This window comes from Delphinapterus leucas, chromosome 9 (genome assembly GCF_059928025.1).
Source record: "Delphinapterus leucas isolate spDelLeu-1000000601 "Yukka" chromosome 9, BTC_Dleu_Yukka2, whole genome shotgun sequence".
In the NCBI taxonomy this organism is placed as follows: domain Eukaryota; kingdom Metazoa; phylum Chordata; class Mammalia; order Artiodactyla; family Monodontidae; genus Delphinapterus; species Delphinapterus leucas.
In genome coordinates, this window is record NC_143137.1 from 35,968,112 (window position 1) to 35,993,992 (window position 25,881).

The window sequence follows — 25,881 nt, forward strand, 5'->3', positions numbered from 1 at the left end:
ACAAGCAATGAAATTGAGACTGTGATGAAAAATCTTCCAACAAACAAATTCCCAGGACCAGATGGCTTCAAAGGCGAATTCTATCAAAAACTAGAGAAGAGCTAACACCTATGCTTCTCAAACTCTTCCAAAATAAAGCAGAGGGAGGAACACTCCCAAACTCATTCTATGAGGCCACCATCACCCTGATACCAATACCAGACAAAGATGTCACAAACAAAGAGAACTACAGGCCAATAGCACTGATGAACATAGATGCAAAAATCCTCAACAAAATACTAGCAAACAGAGTCCAACAGCACATTAAAAGGATCATACACCATCATCAAGTCAGGTTTATCCCAGGAATGCAAGGATTCTTCAATATTTGCAAATCAAACAATGTGATACACCATATTAACAAATTGAAGGAGAAAAACCATATGATCATCTCAATAGATGCAGAAAAAGCTTTCGACAAAATTCAGCACCTGTTTATGATAAAAACCCTCCAGAAAGTAGGCATACACGGAACTTACCTCATAAATGACAAACCCAGAGCCAACATCCCTCTCAATGGTGAAAAACTGAAACCATTTCCTCTAACATCAGGAAGAAGACAAGGTTGTCCACTCTCACCACTATTATTCAACATAGTTTTGGAAGTTTTAGCCACAGCAATCAGAAAAAAATAAAATAAAAGGATTCCAAATGGAAAAGAGGAAGTAAAGCTGTCACTGTTTGCAGATGACCTGATAATATACCAGAGAATCCTAAAGATGCTACCAGAAAACTAGAGTTAACTAATGAATTTGGTAAAGTAGCAGGATACAAAATTAATGCACGGAAATCTCTGGCATTCCTATAAACTAATGATGAAAAATCTGAACGAGAAACTAAGGAAACACTCTCATTTACCACTGCAACAAAAAGAATAAAATACCTAGGAATAAACGTACCTAAGGAGACAAAAGTCCTGTATGCAGAAAAATATAAGACACTGATGAAAGAAATTAAAGATGATACAAATAGATGGAGAGATATACCATGTTTTTGGATTGGAAGAATCAACATTGTGAAAACGACTCTACTACCCAAAGCAATCTACAGATTCAATGCAATCTCTATCAAACGGCCACTGGCATTTTTCACAAAACTAGAACAAAAAATTTCACAATTTGTATGGAAACACAAACGACCCCGAATAGCCAAAGCAATCTTTAGAAAGAAAAACGGATCTGGAGGAATCAGGCTCCCAGACTTCAGACTACACTACAAAGCTACAGTAATCAAGACAGTATGGTACTGGCACAAAAACAGAAAGATAGATCAATGGAACAGGACAGAAAGCCCAGAGATAAACACATGCACGTATGGTCACCCTATCTTTGATAAAGGAGGCAAGAATATACAATGGAGAAAAGACAGCCTCTTTAATAATTGGTGCTGGGAAAACTGGACAGCTACATGTAAAAGAATGAAATTAGAACACTCCCTAACACCATACACAAAAATAAACTCAAAATGGATTAAAGACCTAAATGTAAGGCCAGACACTATCAAACTCTTAGAGGAAAACATAGGCAGAACACTCTATGACATAAATCACAGCAAGATCCTTTTTGACCCACCTTCTAGAGAAATGGGAATAAAAACAAAAATTAATAAGTGGAACCTAATGAAACTTAAAATCTTTTGCACAGCAAACAAAACCATAAAATGAAAAGACAACCCTCAGAACGGGATAAATATTTGCAAACGAACTGAAAAAGGATTAATCTCCAAAATATACAAGCAGCTCATGCAGCTCAATATCAAAGAAACAAACAACCCAATCCAAAAATGGGCAAAGACCTAAATAGACATTTCTCCAAAGAAATATACAGATTGCCAATAAACACATGAAAGGATACTCAACATCACTAATCATTAGAGAAATGCAAATCAAAACTACAATGAGGTATCACCTCACACTGGTCCAAATGGCCATCATCAAGAAATCTACAAACAATGCCGGAGAAGGTGTGGAGAAAAGGGAACCCTGTTGCACTGTTGGTGGGAATGTAAATTGATACAGCCACTATGGAGAACAGTATGGAGGTTCCTTAAAAAATTAAAAATAGAACTACCACACGACCTAGCAATCCCACTACTGGGCATATACCCTGAGAAAACCACAATTCAAAAAGAGTCATGTACCACAATGTTCACTGCAGCACTATTTACAATGCCAGCACATGGAAGCAACCTAAGTGTCCATTGACAGATGAATGGATAAAGAAGATGTGGCACATATATACGATGGAATATTACTCGGCAATAAAAAGACACGAAACTGAGTTATTTGTAGTGAGGTGGATGGACCTAGAGTCTGTCATACAGAGTCAAGTAAGAAAGAAAGGGAAAAACAAATACCATATGCTAACACGTATATATGGAATCTGAAAAAAATAAATAAATAGTTCTGAAGAACCTAGGGGCAGGACAGGAACAAAGAAGCAGATGTAGAGAATGGACTTGAGGACATGGGGAGGGGGAAGGGTAAACTGGGACAAAGTGAGAGAGTGGCATGGACATATATACACTACCAAATGTAAAACAGACAGCTAGTGGGAAGCAGCCGCATAGCACAGGGAGATCAGCTCGGTGCTTTATGACCACCTGGAGGTGTGGGATAGGGAGGGCGGGAGGGAGACACAAGAGGGAGGGGATATAGGGATATATGTATATGTATAGCTGATTCACTTTGTTATACAGCAGAAACTAACACACCATTGTAAAGCAAATATACTCCAATAAAGATGTTAAAAAAATTATCCATATAGAAAAAAATAACAAATACCTACATAATCACAACCCAGAATTAATATGCTAACAACATTTTGCTTTAGATCTCTTTTTAATTACTGTTAAAAAACTAACCATTCCAGACTTTGAGACTTTGTTTGAGTCATTCTGCTTCCTTTCTTCTCGGAGACAACCACCATCCAACTCATTCAGGTTTCTATGTGTTATTACATACATTAATACCATTTTAAATTTGCATTGCATCAGATCAATATACATATATAATAGTCATGCTGTACTTTATATATACAACACTTTATTTTTGAAATCTGTCACTTTTGAAATATTTTAACAAACTTAGAAATCAAGGTCATTAATCTCTGAGTACCTGGAAAGAACATGGGTTCTCTATTTGTTAAGGTCAGAACCCGTATGTGTCAGGTATCATAAATATCTATTAGATCAAGTTTGTTAACTGAATTCTTTAGACCTTCTGTATGTTTGAAAATTTTTTTGTCTGCTTGACTTATTAGTTACTAAAAAAGGCATGTGCAAATCTCCTGCCATAACTATGGATTAGTCAAATTCTTTTTATAACTCTGTCAATTTTTGCTTTAAATATATACTTTTTAACAAATATATTTGCTTTAAATATTTGCTTTAAATATATACTTTTTAACAAATTTTTCCCTTGTGAAGAAAACTTTTAAGACCTACTCTCTTAGCAACTTTCAAATATACAATACAGTATTGTTAACTATCATCACCATGCTGTATCCCCAGGTCTTATTTATTTTATAACTAGAAGTTTGTACCTTTGAACACCTTCACTCTTTAAATATTTAATATTAAAATATTTAAATATGCTTCAAATATTTTGAAGCCATGATACATAAAGTTTAATTTTATTATTTCTTGGTGGAATAGTCCTTTTATCTTGTATGTGATAACGCTTTCATCCCTATTAATGTTTCACATGTTAAATAATTTTTTATTAATCAACAAGTATTTCTTTGACTGGCACTTCCTGGTACATTTTTTCCAAAAATGTATTTTACATTTCTGGGTTACTATATAATGTTTTGTATCTAGTACAAATGGAATATATCTACATAGTATCTGACAAATTTGAGTGTCTCTTTTACATATGTGAATTTAATCTATTTTTTATGATGATTTCTGGTACGTTTTATCCTATCTCCACCATCTTCTTTTGTGTTTTATTTTTATAATGATTTTTCTTTGCTTCATTCTTTTTCTGCTCTTGCACTGAATTAATTGACATGTTTCTTCTTTATTTTTTCCCCTTTATTTATCTCTACTGACTTGAAATAGATTTAGGAATAGATTTGTTTTTATTTTTCCATTTCAGGACTGAGACGGATCTTTCAGTCTGCAAATCTATGTTTTCACAAGTTTTCTAAAACTCTAGACCATCAAACCTGTTTTCAAACATTTTTTCTCCCTAACTCTCTATCTATCCTTTTGTAACTTGTATATTGGTCTTTTCACTCCATATTTCCATGTCTTTTCATTTCTTCTTCCTATTTTCCAACACTTAATTTCTCTCTGTTGTATTCTAAATATCTTCCTCTCTTCAACTATAGCTAGCCTTTTCTTTGTCATATATACTATGGTTTCAATTTCAAAAATCACATGCTTTTAGTTTCTGGAATTTATATTTTAGTATTTTAAAATTTCCCTATTCTTTTTCTATAATGTTCTGATTTTGTCTAATAGTTGATGTTGTTTCTTTTATTCTCTTTAACATATGGAAAATAGTCCTTTGGTCATTTCATACAGATATTTCTTGGCATGTCATTCAAGCTATTTTGTACATTTACTCTCATTCTCTGTTCATTACTTCCTATTATATATTATTATTTGTTGTGGTATCATTCCCTTAGTGCTATTTCCTGGGAAGTCTACATGTGCTGGGTTGTGGAAAATTCTTCATGGGATTTTTCATATGGCTCTACTACAGCCTCATGTATTTCACTAATTTTAGACTCATGTGTGCTTATTTTTGGACTGATAATTGCTAAAATGTATGAGAAGTGCAAATTTGAACTCCACACTCAAGTCTGGCAATTCATATTTGGAGTTGTGATTTCTCATGGTGGTTCTTTTCCCACCACACCATGCTGGTGCTTCCTAGTCTCTAAGTTTTTGTAGCCTCTACTTCAAGGACTAGACAACACTTGATGGTTCTAAGTTTTATATAAGGAGTTCAGTTCTAGTCCCCTGCCAACCACAGCCCTAGGTTTCACTCTGATTTGAGTCCAGGTCTTGGAATCTTAGCCACTGCAGCACATGTCCAGTTCTAATAAACTTTCAGCTTCAGCTTCCCTCACTTGTAACTATAGCTTTCCAATCCTTCTTTATTTCTACTTCCTAGGGACTTTCCTTGTTGTTTTTAAGAACTGACATGTTTTTTTGAAAGTCTGTTGTTAAATTTATCAACATGTGTTTTAGATAGGGGTGGCATTTTCTATGTTAGTTTAGCACACCATATTGACCAGAGATCTAATATACTATTCTCTGTCCTTGAAATTGAGTAACTTCCCTAAATCTTATCTTCATGAAGCTATACTCTATTAGTTTTTCCTAAAATATAATTAGCCTTATTGATGCTTTACTTTAGTAAATGCTCTACTATAAATTTGAATGTTGATTCTGTCCCATTAGCTCCATTCTCCCCTTTAGCATTTTATTTGCCATATGCTGTACTTCTGAAAAATTTTTTCATGTATATCGTCTTCTTTCAGATGACAATCACCTCTTTATCCATAAGACTCTTTCCAGCCTGTTCTGAGTAACCTTGAGTTGGTTTTCTACTGTGTCAGTTTTGCCTCTAAGGCAGGAATAGACAATTATCAATTTGTTAAGAGGTCAATTCTCCCCAAACTGATCTAAAGACTCAGTAAAATCCCAACCAAAATCCTAGTAGGCTTTCTTATAGAACTTGAAAAGCTAATTCTAAAATTCATATGGTTATATAAAGGACCAAGAAAATCCAAGAAAATTTTGAAGAAGAACAAAGTTGGAGGATTTATACTATCACATTTAAGTTTTACTATAAAGCTATAGTAAATAAGACAGTTTGGTACTGATGCAAAGAAAATAAACAGGTCAAGATAAAAAAACAAAGACCATTTAAAAACCACACACACATGATCAACAGTTTTTGACCAATACAATTCAATGGCAAAGTGTGAGGGGGTAGAGGGGTTTTTTTCAATAAATTATTATGAAACATCTACATATCAGAGAGAATCTTCACACCTACCTAACGTTACGTATAAAAGTAATTGTGATGCACCATAGCTTTAATGTGCAGGCTAAAATCTAAAGCCTTTAACAGAATATTTTCAAGAGCTTAGAAACGAAATTGAGTTATTTGCAGTGAGGTGGATAGACCTAGAATCTGTCATACAGAGTGAAGTAAGTCAGAAAGAGAAAAACAAATACCGTATGCTAACACATATATATGGAATCTAAGAAAAAAAAAAAAGGTCATGAAGAACCTAGGGGCAAGACGGGAATAAAGACACAGACCTACTATAGAATGGACTTGAGGATATGGGGAGGGGGAAGGGTAAGCTGTGACAAAGTGAGAGAGTGGCATGGACATATATACACTACCAAACGTAAAATAGATAGCTAGTGGGAAGCAGCCGCATAGCACAGGGAGATCAGCTCGGTGCTTTATGACCACCTAGAGGGGTGGGATAGGGAGGGTGGGAGGGAGGGAGATGGAAGAGGGAAGAGATATGGGAACATATGTATATGTATAACTGATTCACTTTGTTATAAAGCAGAAACTAACACACCATTGTAAAGCAATTATACTCCAATAAAGGTGTTAAAAAAAAAGAACTTAGGATGGATTATAATTCATTGGGCAGGATGCAAAAAGTACTAACCATAAAAGAAAAAAGTTAAATTGGACTTCTTTAAAATGAAAATCATCCAAAAAATAACATTTATCTAACAAAGAATTCATATTTAGAATGTGTAAAAAACTAGCGTACGTCAATAAGACAAAAAGACACCAAAATTTTAAGTGAGCAAAAGAACTGAACAGACACTACACAAAAGAAGATTTATAAATGGCCGATAAACAAGAAAAGGTGCTTAACATCATTACTCACACTCCCTGCAGTTAGAGGTCTGCGAGGCACATCTCATGGCTGCCACAGTCCACCACTCGTGCCATGTTCACAGGCTTTTCTTCCTGAGGAGAAATCCATAAAAGGAAGGTCAGTGGGATGAACCACATCCCTGTCACACCGTTAATCTCAGGGCCCTACTAGCGTGCATGCTCTCCTTTCTCCACTATCCACCGTAAATACCCCCCCACCCTCAGATATTGCCTCTGTTGGCCTAAGTGGTGGGGTGATCCAAACTTTCAAAAGATATCATCAATGGAATAAAAAGACAAGCCACATTGTGGAAGATAATATTCTCAACGCATGAAACTGACAAAAGGCTTGTACTAAGAATATATAAAGAAATTCTACAAATTAATAAGAAAAAGACAGACAACCCAATAATAAAGTGGGTAACAGACTTTAATACCTTGTTTAAAAAGGGATATCCCAAAGGCCAATAAATATATGAAAAAGTAATCAACTTCTTTATTCACTAGAGGAATTCAAATTAAATCTACTGTGAGATACTACTACCCACATATCAGAATGACTAAAATGAAAATAAGACAGCACCAAGGATTAATGAGGACAGGGAGCAACTAGAACTTTCCTACATTGCTGAAGTGCCCTTTACTATTCTCATTTTTAAAATATTTGTTTTGAATTGTACATAGAATAAAAAGACATAGGTATTAACATTTCGAGCAGGATGTTGACACATTTCCATTATTATTAATCTCATGATTTTATAGTCTTTGATATTTTCTCTTTTAATCATTTTTATCAGTGTTGTAAACCTGGATTTATACCATCATTTAGGGGAGGGAGGGGTATCTGTTGCCCATCATTAAATGGAACACTATACTTTAAGAAAAAGACTGCATTGCTAAACTAGCATTATGAGAGAGTATGGAGAAGGAAGGAAAGAAGAATGGAGGCATATGAAAAATGATGCAGATGTATTTGCATTTTTTCCCATTCACTCCATTTTTTATCTAATCATCTACATTTAAAAGCTAAAGCTTTTCCAGAGATTGCTCTTTGCTCCCAGTCCTTTCAGGTAGAGTTCTGCTAGTTATTGCATAGGCTAAATGCAGGAGTAGAAAGAGGCACAAGGTAATCTAACAGGAGTCAGCCCTGAAATCATCCTTCTAACTCTACTCTTCTTGCTCCTCAGGTAACTGCACATCTTCAATTGTTTATATTACATTTCTTGAAATGATGGTGCAGGAGGAATAAGTTTCCAGGAAAGACACCATTATAAATATGAGTTAAAATTATTAAGCTGGCCCCATATTCCCTGGGCTCCTCTAAAGCTCTTCCTTTCCTTCCCCTTCACTAGTATTCCAACTCCCTAAACCACTCTAGATATGGGACAAAAAAAAGTGAAAGTTCCTCTGATGACAGGAATTCAGCCTTGAAGGTTTTTCAATAAAACTTTTGATGGGGTTTATTAAACTATGATTCACAAATGTAACCGGGTATACATGATATTTTGCAGTATGTTAAAAATAAGAAATGCATCACAGCTCAGGTGAGACTTACAGATACTACATTCCATGGTTCTGATGAAACACAATCATGGATTATGATTCTTTAGGCACAGTGGAAAGGCTAATTACATTGACTATGTCATCAGTTTATAGATTCAGATTTTATATGTTCTGTGTGACTTTTAATAGGGAAAAATAAAGACTGATTTATGAAAAAGTGGGCTGAATTTATCACTTTGGTCTACTATACTCCAGTTAAATTCAGCTCCTCTCCTCAAAATAATATCAGTTTATCCTGGCTTGACAGATTATAATTAATATACTCTCTCCTGTGCTTTCTGACAATTGTCCCACTTTGAGGGGAAACAAATACATTAGGGCAGTGATTGTTAACCTTAGGTACAAACTGAAATCACTTGAAAACTTTTAAAAAATCCTATTGCTCAGGCCATGCACCATACAGTTAAATCAAAATCCCTGGAATTGGAGCCACAGTCTAAAGCATTTTTTAAAGGTCCCCCAGGTGATTTAGAAGTGCAGCCAAGGTTGGGAACCACTGAGTCTGAGCCCCTGCCTCCGCTACCATCCTTGACAGTGTTCGCATACATTACTGATATTGATCAGATACTAGTCAGTCAACCACTCAATTGACCAAAAGGGTCATGCAGACATACTTAAGATATTAAAAATATTTAGTTAAGTGTTTGCTCAAGAAGCTTTTGTTCAACTCTGCTCTAAGTAATTTGAAGAAGTAATTAAATATGTATGTGTGTGTGTGTATATATATATATATATGTATATATATAAACAAAAAATTACATTCAAATATATAGGTATTATTTAACAGTTCAATTCAATACTGTAAACATGATAAGAAACCATAATGTGTTACGACAACTTCCAGGAAAACAGAACTCTTGAGTATTTAAATTTCTTTTTTGCCATGTAGGCCCAATCACTTGTATGCATGTTTACCTATTTTTAAATGAGGACATATGCCTTGGATAAAGAATTTTGAAAACAAAAGAAATATATAGCACTAGCACCAAAATATACATGGTAAAGCTTCTTCTATAAAACCAGCCTTGGAGGACAGGATCAGCATCTACAGGGGAGACATCTCTCTAAATGTGGCTTTGTGGTTCACAACATCCTTAAAACCCTTGTAACTACTTACAAAAGGATGTGAAGTGTGTGTCTGTGCATGGGGTTGCCCACTAATATGGATTTTTCTGGGGAGAGGAATCATGGCTCTGATGAGGTTCCTATGAGGGGAATCTACTTTCAGTTAAGAGTGGAATGACATTCTGTGATTAGTCAGCAAACATTAGAGGATGGCATATCTCCATCTTTGTGGAGACAGTTGACCACAGTACACTGGATCTGAACTCAGATAACCAGGATTTGAGTTTCAGCTCTACAACGTACTTGCTGAGTAAATGCAGCTTTCCAAGTTTCAGGTTTCTGGTCTATAAAATGGTGATAATAATACCTGTCCTACCTACCTAATAGGATTATTTAAAAGTTTAAAATCAAATAATTATTTGTTAATTCTAAACTACGGTTCAATGAAAAGAAAAGATTTAGCATAAAAAACAATCCCTGTGTTGACTGATAGCTTCCAGGCCAGTTCGTATGAACTCCTGTTTAAGCCCAAAGAAGAGAGATGCTCAAGCAGATGCTGAAATAATGGTTTATGCATGATCTAAGTAAGTTTCAGGGAATACAACTGACATATATTTGAAACCTTCTTTACAGGATTTGGCACATAGATGTGTGTGTGTGTTTGGAGGTATCTTCTCCTCTTTAAAAGAACAACTTCAGTCCAGTGAGACTTCGGCACAGTGGTTATTAACAGGAAGCAATAGGAGACAATCTGAGAAGCAAGGAGAGGGAAACACATCTTGATGAATCCTCTTGGTGACATCTCCAAAAGAAACAAAGGCCAAAAGAGGAAGAAACATGTAGTGACTGAGAGGACCTATTCAGGAACACTCATGAGACACTAGCTTGTCTTGCAGAAACAGTTGAGGACATTCTAAGTGTATTTATGGAGTGGTGGTGAATTTTGTACTACCTTAACCAGGAAATGGGGGAGCAATAAACCCTTGCTACATCTGACATCATCAATGAAGAAAAAACAATGTTATAATGCAGTCTGCTCTATTTTACAACTTCATATCACGGGCGTCTATTTGTATAAAAAATTCTAAATAAATTCAGTTGTTTATATACTTCATTTATAATTTAACCAGTCAAATAATTATTGCTTTTATATACAATTAAATTTATAACGCTGTACAGATCATGCACGTTGTATCTGCCTGATATGTCCTTCTTAATATTTCTAAAACCTCTCTCCCCGCCCCCCCCACACACACTTGAATAAAGCATTAAAAGGCTTAAAGATTGGTTTTACATTCCCTGGGTTAGAGCAGGATTTGTTAATTGCCACATTTTAGACAGCATCTCTAACACTGCATAAAAGTCACAAGGTTAAATGAGGTTTACTCCTTATTTTAAAATTGATTTGTGTTTTTGTTTCAGGAAGATATTTTATTTAACAGGATTATTATCATTGTTACAAAACTTTTTTTTCCTAATGTTTCATGACAAGGAGATTTCCTGTTTGTAAATACTTTTACAAGATTTTGATCAAAAACACTGTAGTACCTATGTACATAGCAATCAAAAATGTTCTCAAGGAAAAATGAATATGATTTGAAACCTTAGCCTTATCTTTGATCCCATTTTCTCTTTCTTCCACCTCTGATCATTCAGCAAGCATTTAAGGTCTCCTCGATCTCTGACCCGGCCTCATCTCTGTGTACACACTGAAATCTTTCCAGTTCCCCAGACAAACCACACTGCTCAACATGCTGTGCCTTGCACTCACACTGCATCCTCTGTGATGGACATATCCCCTTTGCCCAGTGAACACCAAGTCAGAATTCAAAGCTCATCTCAAGCACTGTGTTTTATATAGAGGATTCCTGAATAAACATCCTTACTACCAGGTACAATTAATCACTCCTTCATCTATGCTTCTTTGTAACTGCCTGATCAGCCTTCTTCCCATGCATAGACAAAACCACATGATTTCCATAAAAAGTCCTTGCAACCAGACTAGAACATGTTCATCTTCAGAGCTGACCAATAATTTGACACTCCCTCAAACTGGTATTAATATTTATTTCTAAAGAAATAACCTCCCACCAACAGTGCAAGAGGGCTCCCTTTTCTCCACACCCTCTCCAGCATTTATTGTTTGTAGGTTTTTTGATGATCGCCAGTCTGACTGGTATGAGCTGATACCTCATTGTAGTCTTGATTTGCATTTCTCTAATGATTAATGATGTTGAGCATCCTTTCATGTGTTTGTTGGCAATGTGTATATCTTCTTTGGAGAAATGTCTATTTAGGTCTTCTACCCATTTTTGGATTGGGTTGTTTGTTTTTTAAAATCATCACTTATAATTGAATAGCACTGGCTATCATGTTCACTTAGGATAGTGGTTATGGTAGATACAATAAAAAGACTTGTCTAAAATAGCTCTTTAAAGTTCTTTGTTCTGGCTTTCATTCCATTTCATCAACATACTTATCAAAGTGTGTTTTTAATAGCTTCATGTCCAATTAATAATACCCCAAAATGTAAATAATTGCTTATCAACAGGATAAATAGACAGTCTTAATTTGTAATATGTAAAAAACTATATATGACATTATTTTTAAGATTCTTGATGACTAAACATTTAGATATTCACAATAAGACATAATTCATACTTCATATATTGTTAATTGTTTAGGCTTTTATTAAAGAAGTTTTCAGTATTAAATTTAAATGGTATAAATATGTAATTAACAAGTTATTCTAAGATAGCTAGATCTTAAACATTACCTTTGAGAATCAGTGTTTATCTAACTGAATTTAATTTAACCTGAGATGTTGATAATCAAGCTAATAAAATTCTAACTGTAATCAGAAAGCTCCTTCTATTCTGACAGGTTTCCTACTTCACACTCCCTTGATGCCCTTTGCCCACTCCACCTCCAACACAAAGCTTACACTTAACCTGGTGACAAGGTGATTAAGTGGCACACTGGAACAGAGGAGAACGAGGATTCAGCGAACTTCTGTATCTTCTTAGTCCTTGCCTCCTACTGCTCAATGTTTAGCCAGGCAGCACATTTCTTAGACTGGCACTTTTCAAACATGTTACTATTGCTTTATTTTACCCAATTTAGACAAAAATGAATGTCATGTTTATTAATATTATGTATCTAGTATCCAGTGTCCTTCAAAATATAGATCTCTCTCTCCATCTACTGTTAAGTCTGTCATTTTGATAAGAGTTACACTGCCAGAAGTCATTAGTGACAAGGCCAGCCACACATGTGGCACAGAAAGAACTTGCAAATGCAAGAACCAAGGCAATGGAAAACTACCTAAGTTCAAAAATACAAGCCACAAAATTCTAAATTGTGCCTTAAAACTTTTCTATTTCAATTCTACAGGATATTTTGAGGGTATGTGCTGGACAGTGTTGTTATTAGACTCTCAAGAGGAAAAGGAGGGAGTGGTTGGAACATACAGTTTTGAAAAAAGCACATTCTATAACTAAAGTACTTTGTTTTTTGTCACATAGCATCTTTTAAAATGTTACAATAACACTGGAGTAGGACACAAAATGTCTATGTTTATCAATAAGCGTTTTTTTTTTTTAATTGGTGGTTTTAAAGTTCAGTGACTTCATTGCTCTGGATTAGCTTCCATCATTTTCATAGATCAGGAGACTGAGGCTCTGGTACAAGCTTGTCCCTCCTGAATGATAAAAAAGTCCACATCCAGAACTAACAGCTGAGTACCTGGCACCAAAAATTACTGAGAGATCTCTGAGAAATGAATCTGCCTCCTTCACCTCTCAAAAATCCTGTCGAGTAGTTAATAGAAATGATTTTACAGATGAGTACCTTGCAGCCCCAGAGCATGTAGACTGCTGATACATTTACAAAAGTGGTAGCAGAGTCAAGATTAGAACCCAGATTTCATGAATCTTTTACCATGCTTTCTACTATAACATAACTTTCCAATGTAACAGTAACAAACATGTACTGCTTCAAAGTTTACACTAGAAGATGACAGTGACTCTTTGAGCTACAAATGACTTATTATTTCCCATTTTTCAAATAACAAAATGTAACCTCTGTGGATAAATGGATAAATAAAATGTGGTGTATACATATTATTCAGCCTTGAAAAGGAGGGAAATCCTGTCATATGCTACAATGTGGATGAACCTTGAGGAAATTATGCTAAATGGAATAAAGGCAGTCAAAAGAAGCTAAATACTACATGATTCCACTTATATGAAGTATCTAAGATAGTCAAGTTTATAGATACGGGAAGCAGAATGGTGATTACTAGGGGTTGAAAGGAGAAGGAAATGGAAAGTTGCTGTGTAAAGGATATAGAGTTTCAGATTTGAAAAAGTTCTGGAGATTTGTTTCACAACAGTATGATGTACTTAACACTACTGAACTGTACACTTGAAAATATTTAAAGTGATAAATTTCATATTATGTGTTTTTTACCACAATAAAAATAAATGTAATTTCAAAGATATATAAAACTGGTTAGGCTGTGATTCAAAATCTCGTGTTCAAGAGTTAGGCTGTGATTCAAAATCTTGTGTTCTTTACCCTGAATTCCCCTGTAAGAACTATTCCCCCAAATAATAGGTGACTATATCACCTGCATGACTGCAAGCCCATTGCAATCATGCATCAGCAATCCTTTGTGGGACAAGAATTGGGAATAAGCACAGGCCCTTGCAGGACAAAGCCTGAGGAAGCAGTTCCCATCTTGCCATACTTGGACCCAATATTCCAAGGGAAAACATTAAAACTATCTTTTTTTTTTTTTACCTAAAAACAAGTGGTCGGTATGGCGTGATCACAAAGATAGGCCATTGGTCCACTGACTTGACCACTTTATTCCCTTTTAGAATGATTACTCACTGTCGTACAACATAGCCACTGAAAAGTAATGCCTGGTAGGAACACAGCCATCTCCAGGAAATGAGACCTGAGGACATGCCTCACTCATGTGGTGAGAAAAAGTTAATTCTAATGGCACTACATTCAAACCAACACTTTATCTGTTGGCATGTTTACAAGGAAAGTTGGAAACCAAATAAAGGATAATTGCCCATTCTCAACAGGATGTGGCAACTTTCATCTGTGATCCTTTATTTTCAGGCAGTAGCAAGGCTTGCCAAATGAGCTAAATGAGGAATGATTCTGATGGAGAGATGATGTTAAGGCCTAAGTCTGTGTTCCTCCCAGATGCTGGATTAATTGCTGTAATATAAACCCGCAGCACAATGTGTTCTCCACTGATATCACCCACTTATCTACAAGCCTGTCTGTGATGATTTCCACTAAAGGCCAAATAGTGCCCTGAATAACTCATTGAGTTTTACAAGATTAGTCCAAATTTGAATAAAGCTTGTATCTTATAAAGCTAAAACCTGAACTGTTAGAATCATTCCAATGGATGCTGATGGTTTTCTTCATTAAATAGTTTGAGGACCCCACTGTCTAATCTTTCTAGATGCTTAGTAACCTCACTTTTGTTACTAGTATTTGTCTTTGGGATTCATGGGTTTTCTAAATAAGGGAGTAGCTCATGGTATACCTTTTATGAGGACACAAACTATTGCTACATTGTGTTCTTCATTTTCTCTTAAAGAATCTCTGTTTGTTACATCTAACTTTCCCTGGACATTTTGCTTCAGTCCATGAGACTGGGCTTAGGGAAACTGGTGTGGCATGCCTAACTACATTCAAAAATAAGTCTTTTGCTCCAATTTTGACCCCTTATCTTTGGACCAAGCCAGTGAGCTGAAATTGTTTTTAAAAATGAGTTTTTTCCTTTGAGAAACTTGGTTCCTCAAATAAATTTAACAATGCTAGATCCACCCTGCCAGACGTCTGGGTACAAACACAGGACTTCTTTCTGAAACCCTTCTACATAGGGATTCTGGACCTAACTCTGGAAACATTGAGAGGCTGATGAGTTTTTAAGTAAAAGAACTCTAATGGCAGAAATTAGAATGGATCAAAAAGGAAAAAGACTGGAGGCAGGGAGGCAAGTTAGTAGGTGATAGTAATAGCTGAAGAAAACGAAAACCTGAATTAAAGTAGTGACAGTAGGAATGGAGAAGAGTAGGCAGATGAAAGGGCTAGGACAGAGATAAAATTAGCAGGCCTTACAAACTAGTGAACATGAGGTACAAAGAGTAGAAGGAATTTTTTCAGAATTACCTTTCTAAAGGAGAAGTAAGTTCATATTTTTCACCTGCTTACAACACTCCAATGGCTTCCCAATACACTTAGAGTCTAAACTCTATCCGTTGCCTTATAAGGCTTCATAAAATCTGGCCCCTGCCTACTTCCTCAGCTTCACTGCTCCCCAACCTCATTGCTCTCCAATTTTTTAATATAAATCTCCAGCAATACTGGATTTTCTTTCCCATCTCTGTGCCTATGCACTTGCTAGTGCTTGTGAACCCTCTTCCCCAGACTTGCATGACCATTGTTTTCTCTCCACAGAGATCCCAGCTCAGACCTCCTTCTACTTCCTCAGAAAAGTATTATTCACTGGCTCCCCACCAGCAGTAACACCCCCGCACCGCAATAGTCACTCTTGATATCACCATGTTTGTCCTCTCTAGAACACCTATCAGTACCTGAAACTATCTTGTTTGTTTTTGACGTTATTATTGTCTGTCTCTCCCTACTGGAATGTCAGCAACCTCAGGACAGGGATCTTCTTTATCACCAGTGCCTACCATGTGATAGGTTCTCAAAGAATATTTATTGACTAAGTGATATACACCTATACATGTATATATACATACATATATATATATATATATATATATATATATACACACATATATGTGCTGTGTCTGTGTGCCTGTGTGTGTGTATGTCCACACATGCCATATTTATAAATATATTCTATGGTAAAAAGTTATGGCTTGAGATTAAATATATCAGACTCATATAGCTTGCTACATCCAAGTGTGATGCCTGTGCTGATGTAAGAAGTATTAATTTATAATTCTAATAACAGAATCATTACATATTGAACTCTATAAGAGCTATAAATACTTTTGATAAAAGAGAATTTGATTGAGATAAATACTCACCTAGGAATAAATTTCTAACCCATAGCATCTAAGGGTTAGGTGCATCTAAATTTTATCCCCAAAATTTGTAGATTAAAAGTTGTATTTTAGAGACCTGGGAATAAGGGAGCTGGCATGCCCACAACACTCATGCCTATAATATTTTGTTGTATCGTTAGGAAACAGGGTAACTTTTTCTAGCAGGAGTAGCAAGTATATTTCAGATAAGACTACTTTTTGCAGGGAACATAAGTACTTCAGTCAGCCTTAATGGAGGCGGAGCAAAGGATCTTCAGGTTCTACTTCTCAAGCCATGCTTCTTTACATACCTCACAGGGTTATCAAAAGGGTTAAATGAATTAATGGTATTTTATCAACTTTATCTACACTCTATTTTCACATCGTTTTTGGATCTGAAGGTTCACTGAGAGTCTAAGATGGATCACTCTGAGTTCTGCATGGCATCAGCAGAGTTCCAGTGACCTCAATGTTTATTCTGTGTTAAAAGAACCATTGACTGTGCCAGGGACATAGGGTAATTGATCATGACTGAACAATATGAGTGCTACTCACTACCCACATTTTCTTCCTAATTTAGAACTTTATCATTTGAAAACAATTATATTACTGGGAAAAAAATGTCTCCTTTCAAAGAAAATGTATTCTATCAAAAACTGAGTCCAGGCAATAGCACAATTCCTCAATAGATCTTTGGATCCCACTACTAGGACCATACTTATCAATGCTGCTAATTGGATAGACACATCACATCACTGACCAATCCTGCTGCCTCTCCTTATGCACCCCTGACTGCAGGGCTACTTCACTGTTTTTTGACTTACTGGGGCTGTGGTAGCAATAGCATGAACAACCTTAAATAGGAATGTTCCCTGTCCTCAGGGAGACTTCAATAAAAATAAGTCTCATGAGCTCTGTTTAATGGCACTTTCCATTTCTGCTCTAGTAAATGTACACTAAGACTATTAATCCTGGGAAATATAACATACACTGAAACAGCCTGAAGATGAGTCAGATTATTCCAGTGATGTTGCAATAGCTTCAAATGAGGAAAACATACAAGGTTATTAAAGAATATTTTTTAAGAGTCATTTTTTTGAGTATTTGATAATTATCTGAACCAAAATTCTATTCTATCATGGACCAAAAACATAGATTCATTAAAATAACTGTATATGTGATGCTTTTGTATAAATGGTTAGCTTATTAGATATTAAAAATAATACAGGATAATTAAACTTGTTTACAAAACAAAAATAAACATTTTCTTTGCAAAATTTTTGAAGAGCCCTGCATTTTATTCAGAGACATTTTATTTCAAGTATATGATTATAAAAGCAATTGATCTTTCAGGATAAGGAACTGTGGGAATATTAAAAAGAATAAAATAATATTAAAATAACTTAATAGTAATTATAGTATTAGTGCCACTATCCTAACATATTATATTCCACATGACAGTATATTTACATAATTTATATAATTCACACATTTCAGTATTGTTATATTTTACCCAATATTACTCAAACATTTTCAATAGTTTTATGTAGTGTAGTGTTCATAATTTTAATAATAGCTCGAAGATATGCTATTTTCCTTCAAGTTTTTCTTTTTGAATATGTTGCCATTTTTCTGACATGGTTTTGAAATATGGATCACTTTCTCTCTTTTTATGTTTTAGAATGAATTGAAGGTTTTTATAACATTGAGACTAATATAGCAAATTTAACAGACATTACTCATTCTATAAATATTAATTCATAACCACATAATCAAGCACATATTTTTTTAAATTTCCTTCAAGTTTTGTAAAAATTGGGGCCTTTTTCCCTTTCTGAAACTTTCCCTACTTCAAATTTATTACTTTGTACAGAGGTTCAGTACTTCCATAGTAAATAAGTTTTTTATCTTTTATGTTCTGCTTTTGTTTTCACAGATAAGTGAATTAGAAATAATACACTTCCTTTACTACGGTCATTTCAGCAAACATCAACTCATCATACACACACACACACACACACACACACACATCTTTTATTATCATATTATCTCTAAAACTGGATGGTTCTTTTCTTTTTTAATCATAATTTTCAAGCAACCTCCTTATCTTTCTCCTTCTCCACATACTCATCTACCTCACCTCCATTTAATTTTTTTTCTGTAGTTGCAGATAAATTTCCTTTGGTAATATCAACAAAAAAGATATTTGTGTAGTAAGTATTCCGAATGGTTGTAAGTCAGAGGATGTGTTTCAGTAGACTTCACCTATGAATGATGGCACAGCTGAAGATCTTAATTAGAACACTCTTTTTTCTTTGAAGGTTTTAAAGTTATTATTCCATTATAACTTTTATTGATTGGTGCAAAGAGGAAATCCAACTTTTTTTACTTTGGCTCCTATGATGGTCATTTGGTTTTTTTCTCCATAAAAGCTTAAGTGATGATTGTATATTTAAAGTTTAGTGACTTTAGGGAATATACACTGCTGGTAGGGATATTTATATAACTGTTTTCTTAAAGGCCCATATTAGACAATTTCATAAACTTATCCCAGATGCTCAGAAGAAATTAATTGATGAGCACAGATTATTTACAAAAAGTGGCAGGGATTTTAATAGGAACTGAGAACTATCTTCACCATATTATATACGCAAGGCTCTAGTTCTTTGTGTCTATGAATGTATTTTCACAAATACTTTGCATGGTTTGATAGTTTATTTTATTCTCAAATTTTGCTCCATTGCTTCCATGTTTTTGTAAGACTGAGGAAATACCCTTAGAAGTGGAAGTCTAGAGCTTCCTTTTTCTTGATGAGTAATAAAGATAGACATAGAAAATAAGAGCAAGAGTGAGCCACTGGGTTATATACCAGGGAGAAATAGCCAAGCTGTTAAAAGGACTCACTGATTAAACCATCCACAAATGAATAGACTAGTGCTTCAAGGTCAATGCTTTGTGTCTCAGACACATTGTCACAGGCAGAAATGCTTTCTTTGATGTCAACACAGCTTCTGTTGATTTTTCTCCTCTACTGGAAAAGAAGTAAGAACAGAGAGGCTGCTTAAAAGGTTGGTACAGTCACTAAATTCCCCTAAAATAGCCATGAAAACCCACACACAATCTATTTTCCTCACAAAGAAAGTCTGAGCCAAGAACAGAGAAATTTCTGAATAAGACAAGACTACTACTTATCAGTTGTGTAACAGACTATGGCACTGCCTGCTTCTGCCATGAAACAGATTAGAGGAAAAACTGAGCACAGAGATCTCATGATGTAACTGAGAAATTCCTCTACATCTCAGATGACAAATCTTCAGTGTGACTTCAATGCTCTCTAGAAGTCTTATAAATTCCCTGAATAAGAACTATGTTAAAACCTAAATATAATACACTTTCCAAAAGTTCTCAGACTATAGGATTTCAAGTAGCAACTATAAGATTTCAAGCAGATTTTCAATTCATCTAGTCTCCTTTGGCCAGCACAAGTCGTACGACAATAATATGGATATATCAAGACAAAACAATTATTAGCCCAAATCATGTAGATGTATATTTCCGTATCTTCTGCTCTCTCACTACTCAGTAGCAACTGATGCTCTCACTAGAGCAGAAACAAAGATTTAAACATCATTCTAACCCTGGCTGAATCCAATTCGTGGGAGAAAACTGTGATTGGATAAGATGAGTAAGAAGAAGCAGTGGTAACTGGACCTAGAGAAGCTAGAGAGAGAAAGGAAGTCCAATAGAGGAAAGGCTACAAGAATCAAAGGGTGAGAGGACAAAGCTCAGCACTTGGATGTACTTGAGGGTGAACCGCTTGCTAATCATGGCCTGGGAACCACTCGATGTCTGACAGAACCTGGATACTTTTAAGTGCCAGACAGTGATGACATGAATGCCTTGTATTAAGGTGTCAGGCAGCTTGACATGAAAATCTTTCCCCTGTCCAAGTGCATGGAAATCAATACCATTTGAGAATCTTCCTAGCCATAGAAGCAACAATAGACACACTGCCACATTTTCAAACATGTATAAACATGCTTCAGAGTTGAATTTTTATTGTATATAGATTTTATGAATTTTTTGAACATAATAAACAGTTTGTCTCACTAAAAAAATTTTTTACCAAATAGCATGCTTAATGGCCATATAATGTTCTATCCCAACAAATTACTATAACTATCCCATTTGGTTACTAATAAACATAAAAGGCTGGGATGAATATTTTAATACATAAATATTGAAACATTTCTCCAAGGCAGGGCTTTGGAAATTTAATTGCTGGGTGAGAGAGAATGTATGGTTCTATGACTTTTAATGCATATTGCCAAAATGCTTTCTACAAGAGTCTTAAGGAATTCTTCTCCCACCAGGATTTATGTGAATGACCTTATCCATCAGCATAAGCAATAAGTACCACTTTCTTTTTTTTTTAACATCTTCATTGGAGTAAAATTGCTTTACAACGTTGTGTTAGTTTCTGCTAACACAGAAACAAAGTGAATCAGTTATATGTATACATATATCCCCATATCCCCTCCTCTTGTACCTCCCTCCAACCTTCCCTATCCCACCCCTCCAGGTGGTCACAAAACACCAAGCTGATCTCCCTGTGCTATGCACCACTTTCTTTTAATATTGTTTATTTGATAAGTTAAAATGGTATTTTTATAGTTTTAATTTACATTTCTTTATTCATGAGATTGAACATTTTTCATATGTTCATTATCTGTACATACATCTTTTCTCACGTCTTGTTTCTCTACTAAAATTCTCATATATTTTTATTTGAAAGTATCATATATTAAGAGATAGAAATCCTTTGCCTATTTTTTGTTACAAATATTGTCCCATTTATTGTTCAAACTTTCATTTTATGACAGTTTGACATTAAAGAGTTTTTTATCCCTTGATGTTTTCTCCTTTTGATTCCTTCCATTATATACAGAGACCATATAAGTAAATACCTAAACAATTCTTACTCATATGGACATCAAATAAATGCCTAAATTAAGTAAAAGACTTTGCTGTTTGTTTTTCATTTTATAACTTAATTTCCCCCAAATTTTCTTGATGTATTACAGTTAATATTTCTGTATAATAAACTACACCAGGGCAACTCATCTCTGCTCCAAGTAGGGCAGTGCGGCAGCAGGGAGAAGCACTACCAAGATCCTCTTTTCAAAGAAGGACTTGCTGTCCAGCTACAGGGCAGGGCGGGGGATGATCAGCTCCTTCAGTGTCTGGCCTCAGCTACAGAGAGCTGCTTCATCTGAGGTCACATCCTTTACAGAACAGCTCACATCTGATAACTGCACAAGGCAGCAATATGAAGGTCCAGCCATCTCAGATTGACCAGGAACAAATCTGATGAGCAAAACTCACTGTAGATCTTCACAACTGGTTGGCAAAGGCTTTGTCAGACCTTCACTGAAGTTTAGATTCTTCCTCTGCCCAGTTCTGCTGTTGCCCCTCCTTACACAAGTGTTGAAGTCTACTAATCATTTATATCATCAGCTCCATCTCAGTGTTTGCTTCCAGAAAACCTAACATGCCGTAGACAGCTCAACTGGCTGTTGGAAGATCCTCTTTCAAGATGGCTTACTCCTTTCCTATGACTGGCAAATTAGGGTGGCTGGACTGAATATCTCTTGATGTGGGTCTCTCTTTGGCCTTGTTGGGCTTCTCCCAGCATGATGGCTTGTTTTCACAGAGGTACAATTTGAAAATGTGTATTCTTTTTTATGAAGTACAAAGCTGAGCTGATATTTCTTATCAGTGTATCAACTATACTATCCAAAACCTCTTTATATTTTCTGTTTTGGCTGGCCTGTATAAAACAGGGAATTTCTACTCTTCAGCTTTAGAATTTATTTCATATGTACATTCCCCATTAATGAAACCCATTTGATGACAAAGTGAGCCCTTTCACACACTGCTTATAAACTGTGGTAAAACTCTGTGTTTGCTTTAATTTTTTCCAGTTACATAATTTATTTAAAATTCTTAAACATGTTAGACAATAGTTTTAATGAGTTAATGGCAGAGAAAGAATCATTTTATTTCATTTCATCTTTAATATTCAACATAAATTTTCCAAAACAGATATGTGAATTTTTTAAATTGTTACAAATTTTTGAAATCCCATAGCATGCATAACTGAACTCAAATGAATATTCAGCATCAGAGCTGCGTACAGGTTGACAGTATGCGAATACTGTTCTTAATACTACCAGAGGTATTACAAAGACAGGGAAAAGTCACTCTTCTTCGCATGGGAATGTCTCCCCAGTATGGTGACTGTCATTTCATTATGGTTAAAAACACAGTGGATACTTCATCTGCACTGTAACTAATATTTACTTGAGAACCTGAGATCTTAGCTTGTGGATGAATGCTACCATTATTTATAAAGGGACTTAATGGGCACCATATTTTCAGGAATCTTTCAAGGAAGGCTAACAAAATTAAAATATAAATTGAGTTTTACTTCTTTAGCTCACAACATATCTTCCAACTTATCTCATGTAATTATGCCATTTAATATGAGATAGACTTCAAGCCTCAATGTTGCAGACTATACTCCTTTTTAACACATCCTGGGGAAAATGCTCTGTTTTTAAAAGCACCATGTTGCTGACTCATGGAGACTTTTGAAATTCATTATGACTTTTAGATGTTTCTCTGAGGTATTTGGATCTAGCTCCTCATTACTCATTTTACATTTGTACAATGTGGTTTTTGTTCTTTGAGTGTACTAGTGAATGGCCTTATATTTGTTTCTTGCTCATCAAGGTCTTTTGAATACTGTTCCTAGTCTCCAGAGGGCTGGTACTTCTGCCCACCACCACCCCTACACTCCACCCTACCTTATCATCAAGATGTTCTTTCATGTAAAACTTAATGAAGATGATGACTGTGAGAGTCAGCCTAACAATGTCTTTGAAGTACCTGCTGGGTACACAGCACAGTACTCGAGTGAGAGGAAAATACAAAGGAAACAAGGGATACAGCTCAGCTCTTTAAAAGATTGAACTTGAGATGAAGAGAATGACACACAGAAACTGAAGCATATTTTCCCAAGGCAACTGCTGCTATTATGTCTAAGTACAGATTCCAAGTGAAAACTGAGCATACATTAATGCTAAGAAATTATTGGATCATATGTGATCTGTCAAGGAAGGTCACAATGCATATTACTGATAACAGTATTAAAACTTAACAGAACGAATCCCCTTTTTAAAAACTATTTATCAAGCCCCCTTTCATTTTGACTCCAAAAAATGAGAATTCAATCCTTTTATGAAAAGCCCAAACAGGGAGACCTTCAAGATGGCAGAGGAGTAAGACGTGGAGATCACCTTCCTCCCCACAAATACATCAGAAGTACATCTACATGTGGAACAACTCCTACAGAACACCTACTGAATGCTAGCAGAAGACCTCAGACTTCTCAAAAGGGAACAGATGCCCTCAGGTGACCTACATGCAGAGGCGGGGCCAATCCAAAGCTGAACCCCAGGAACTGTGCAAACAAAGAAGACAAAGGGAAATTTCTCCCAGCAGCCTCAGGAGCAGCAGATTAAATCTCCACAATCAACTTGATGTACCCTGCATCTGTGGAGTACCTGAACAGACAACAAATCATCCCAAAATTGAGGCGGTGGACTTTGGGAGCAACTGTGGACTTAAGATTTGCTTTCTACATCTAATTAGTTTCTGGTTTTATGTTTATCTTAGTTTAGTATTTAGAGCTTACTATCATTGGTAGATTTGTTTATTGATTTGGTTGCTCTCTTTCTCTTTTTATTAAATATAATATAGATATATATTTTTTTCTTTTTTGTGAGTGTATATGTGTATGCATCTTTGTGTGATTTTGTCTATATAGCTTTGCTTTTACCATTCCTCCTAGGGTTCTGTCTGTCCTTTTTTTTTTAAGTAGAGTTTTTAGAGCTTGTTATCATTGGTGAATTTGCTTTTTGGTTTGCTTGCTCTCACCTACCTTTTTTTTTATTACTTTTAATTTATTTTTAATAATTTCTTTTATTTTTTATTTTAATAACTTTTATTTAATTTATTTTTTCTTTCTTTCTTTCTCTCTCTTTCTTTCTCTCTTTCGTTCTCTCTTTCTTTCTTTTTTTCACCCTTTTCTTCTGAGCTGTGTGTCTGTCAGGGTCTTGGTACTCCGGCCGAGTGTCAGTCCTGTGCCTCTGAGGAATGAGAGCCGAGTCCAGGACATTGGTCCACCAAAGAGCTCCTGACTCCACGTAATATCAAACAGTGAAAGTTCTCCCAGAGATCTCCATCTCAATGCTAAGATCCAGCTACACTCAACAACCAGCAAGCTCCAGTGCTGGACACCCCATGCCAAACCACTAGCAAGACAGGAACACAACCCCACCCATTAGCAGAGAGGCTGCCTAAAATCATGAAAAGGTCACAGACACCCCAAAACACACCAATGGACGCAGACCTGCCCAACAAAAAGACAAGATCCAGCATCATCCACCAGAACACAGACACTAGTCTCCTCTACCAGGAAGCCTACACAACGCAATGAACTAACCTTACCCACTAGAAGCAGACACCAAAAACAATGGGAACTACGAACCTGCAGTCTGTGAAGAGGAAACCCCAAACACAGTAACTTAAGCAAAATGAGAAGACACACAGCACATGAAGGAGCAAGGTAAAAACCGACCAGACCAAACAAATGAAGAGGAAACAGGCAGTCTCCCTGAAAAAGGATTCAGAGTAATGATAGTGAAGATGATCCAATATCTTGGAAATAGAATGGAAAAAATACAAGAAACGTTTAACAAGGACCTAGAAGAACTAAAGAGCAAACAAACAATGACAAACAACACAATGAATGAAATTAAAAATTCCCTAAAAGGGGCTTCCCTGGTGGCGCAGTGGTTGGGAGTCTGCCTGCCGATGCAGGGGACACGGGTTCACGCCCGGGTCCGGGAGGATCCCAATGCTGCAGAGCAGCTGGGCCCGTGGGCCATGGCCGCTGGGCCTGCGGGTCCGGAGGCTGTGCTCCACGGCGGGAGAGGACACAAGAGTGAGAGGCCCGCGTACCGCAAAAAAAAAATTCTCTAGAAGGAATCAATAGCAGAATAACTGAGGCAGCGAACGGATAAGTGACCTGGAAGATAAAATAGTGGAAATAACTACTGCAGAGCAGAATTAAAAAAAGGAATGAAAAGAATTCAGGACAGTCTTAGAGACCTCTGGGACAACACT

At 35.8% G+C, this 25,881-nt stretch overlaps 1 long non-coding RNA gene across 1 annotated transcript in view; it reads right to left on the reverse strand.

The window, feature by feature from the left end:
- Window positions 1–1,315: 1,315 nt before the first annotated feature.
- The window catches only part of LOC149748379 (uncharacterized), a 122,212-nt gene continuing 97,646 nt past the window's right edge, over window positions 1,316–25,881 (reverse strand). The window contains exon 3 of the long non-coding RNA XR_016394293.1: window positions 1,316–7,003. This is a non-coding gene — a long non-coding RNA (uncharacterized LOC149748379). The remainder of the gene's footprint in view (window positions 7,004–25,881) is intronic.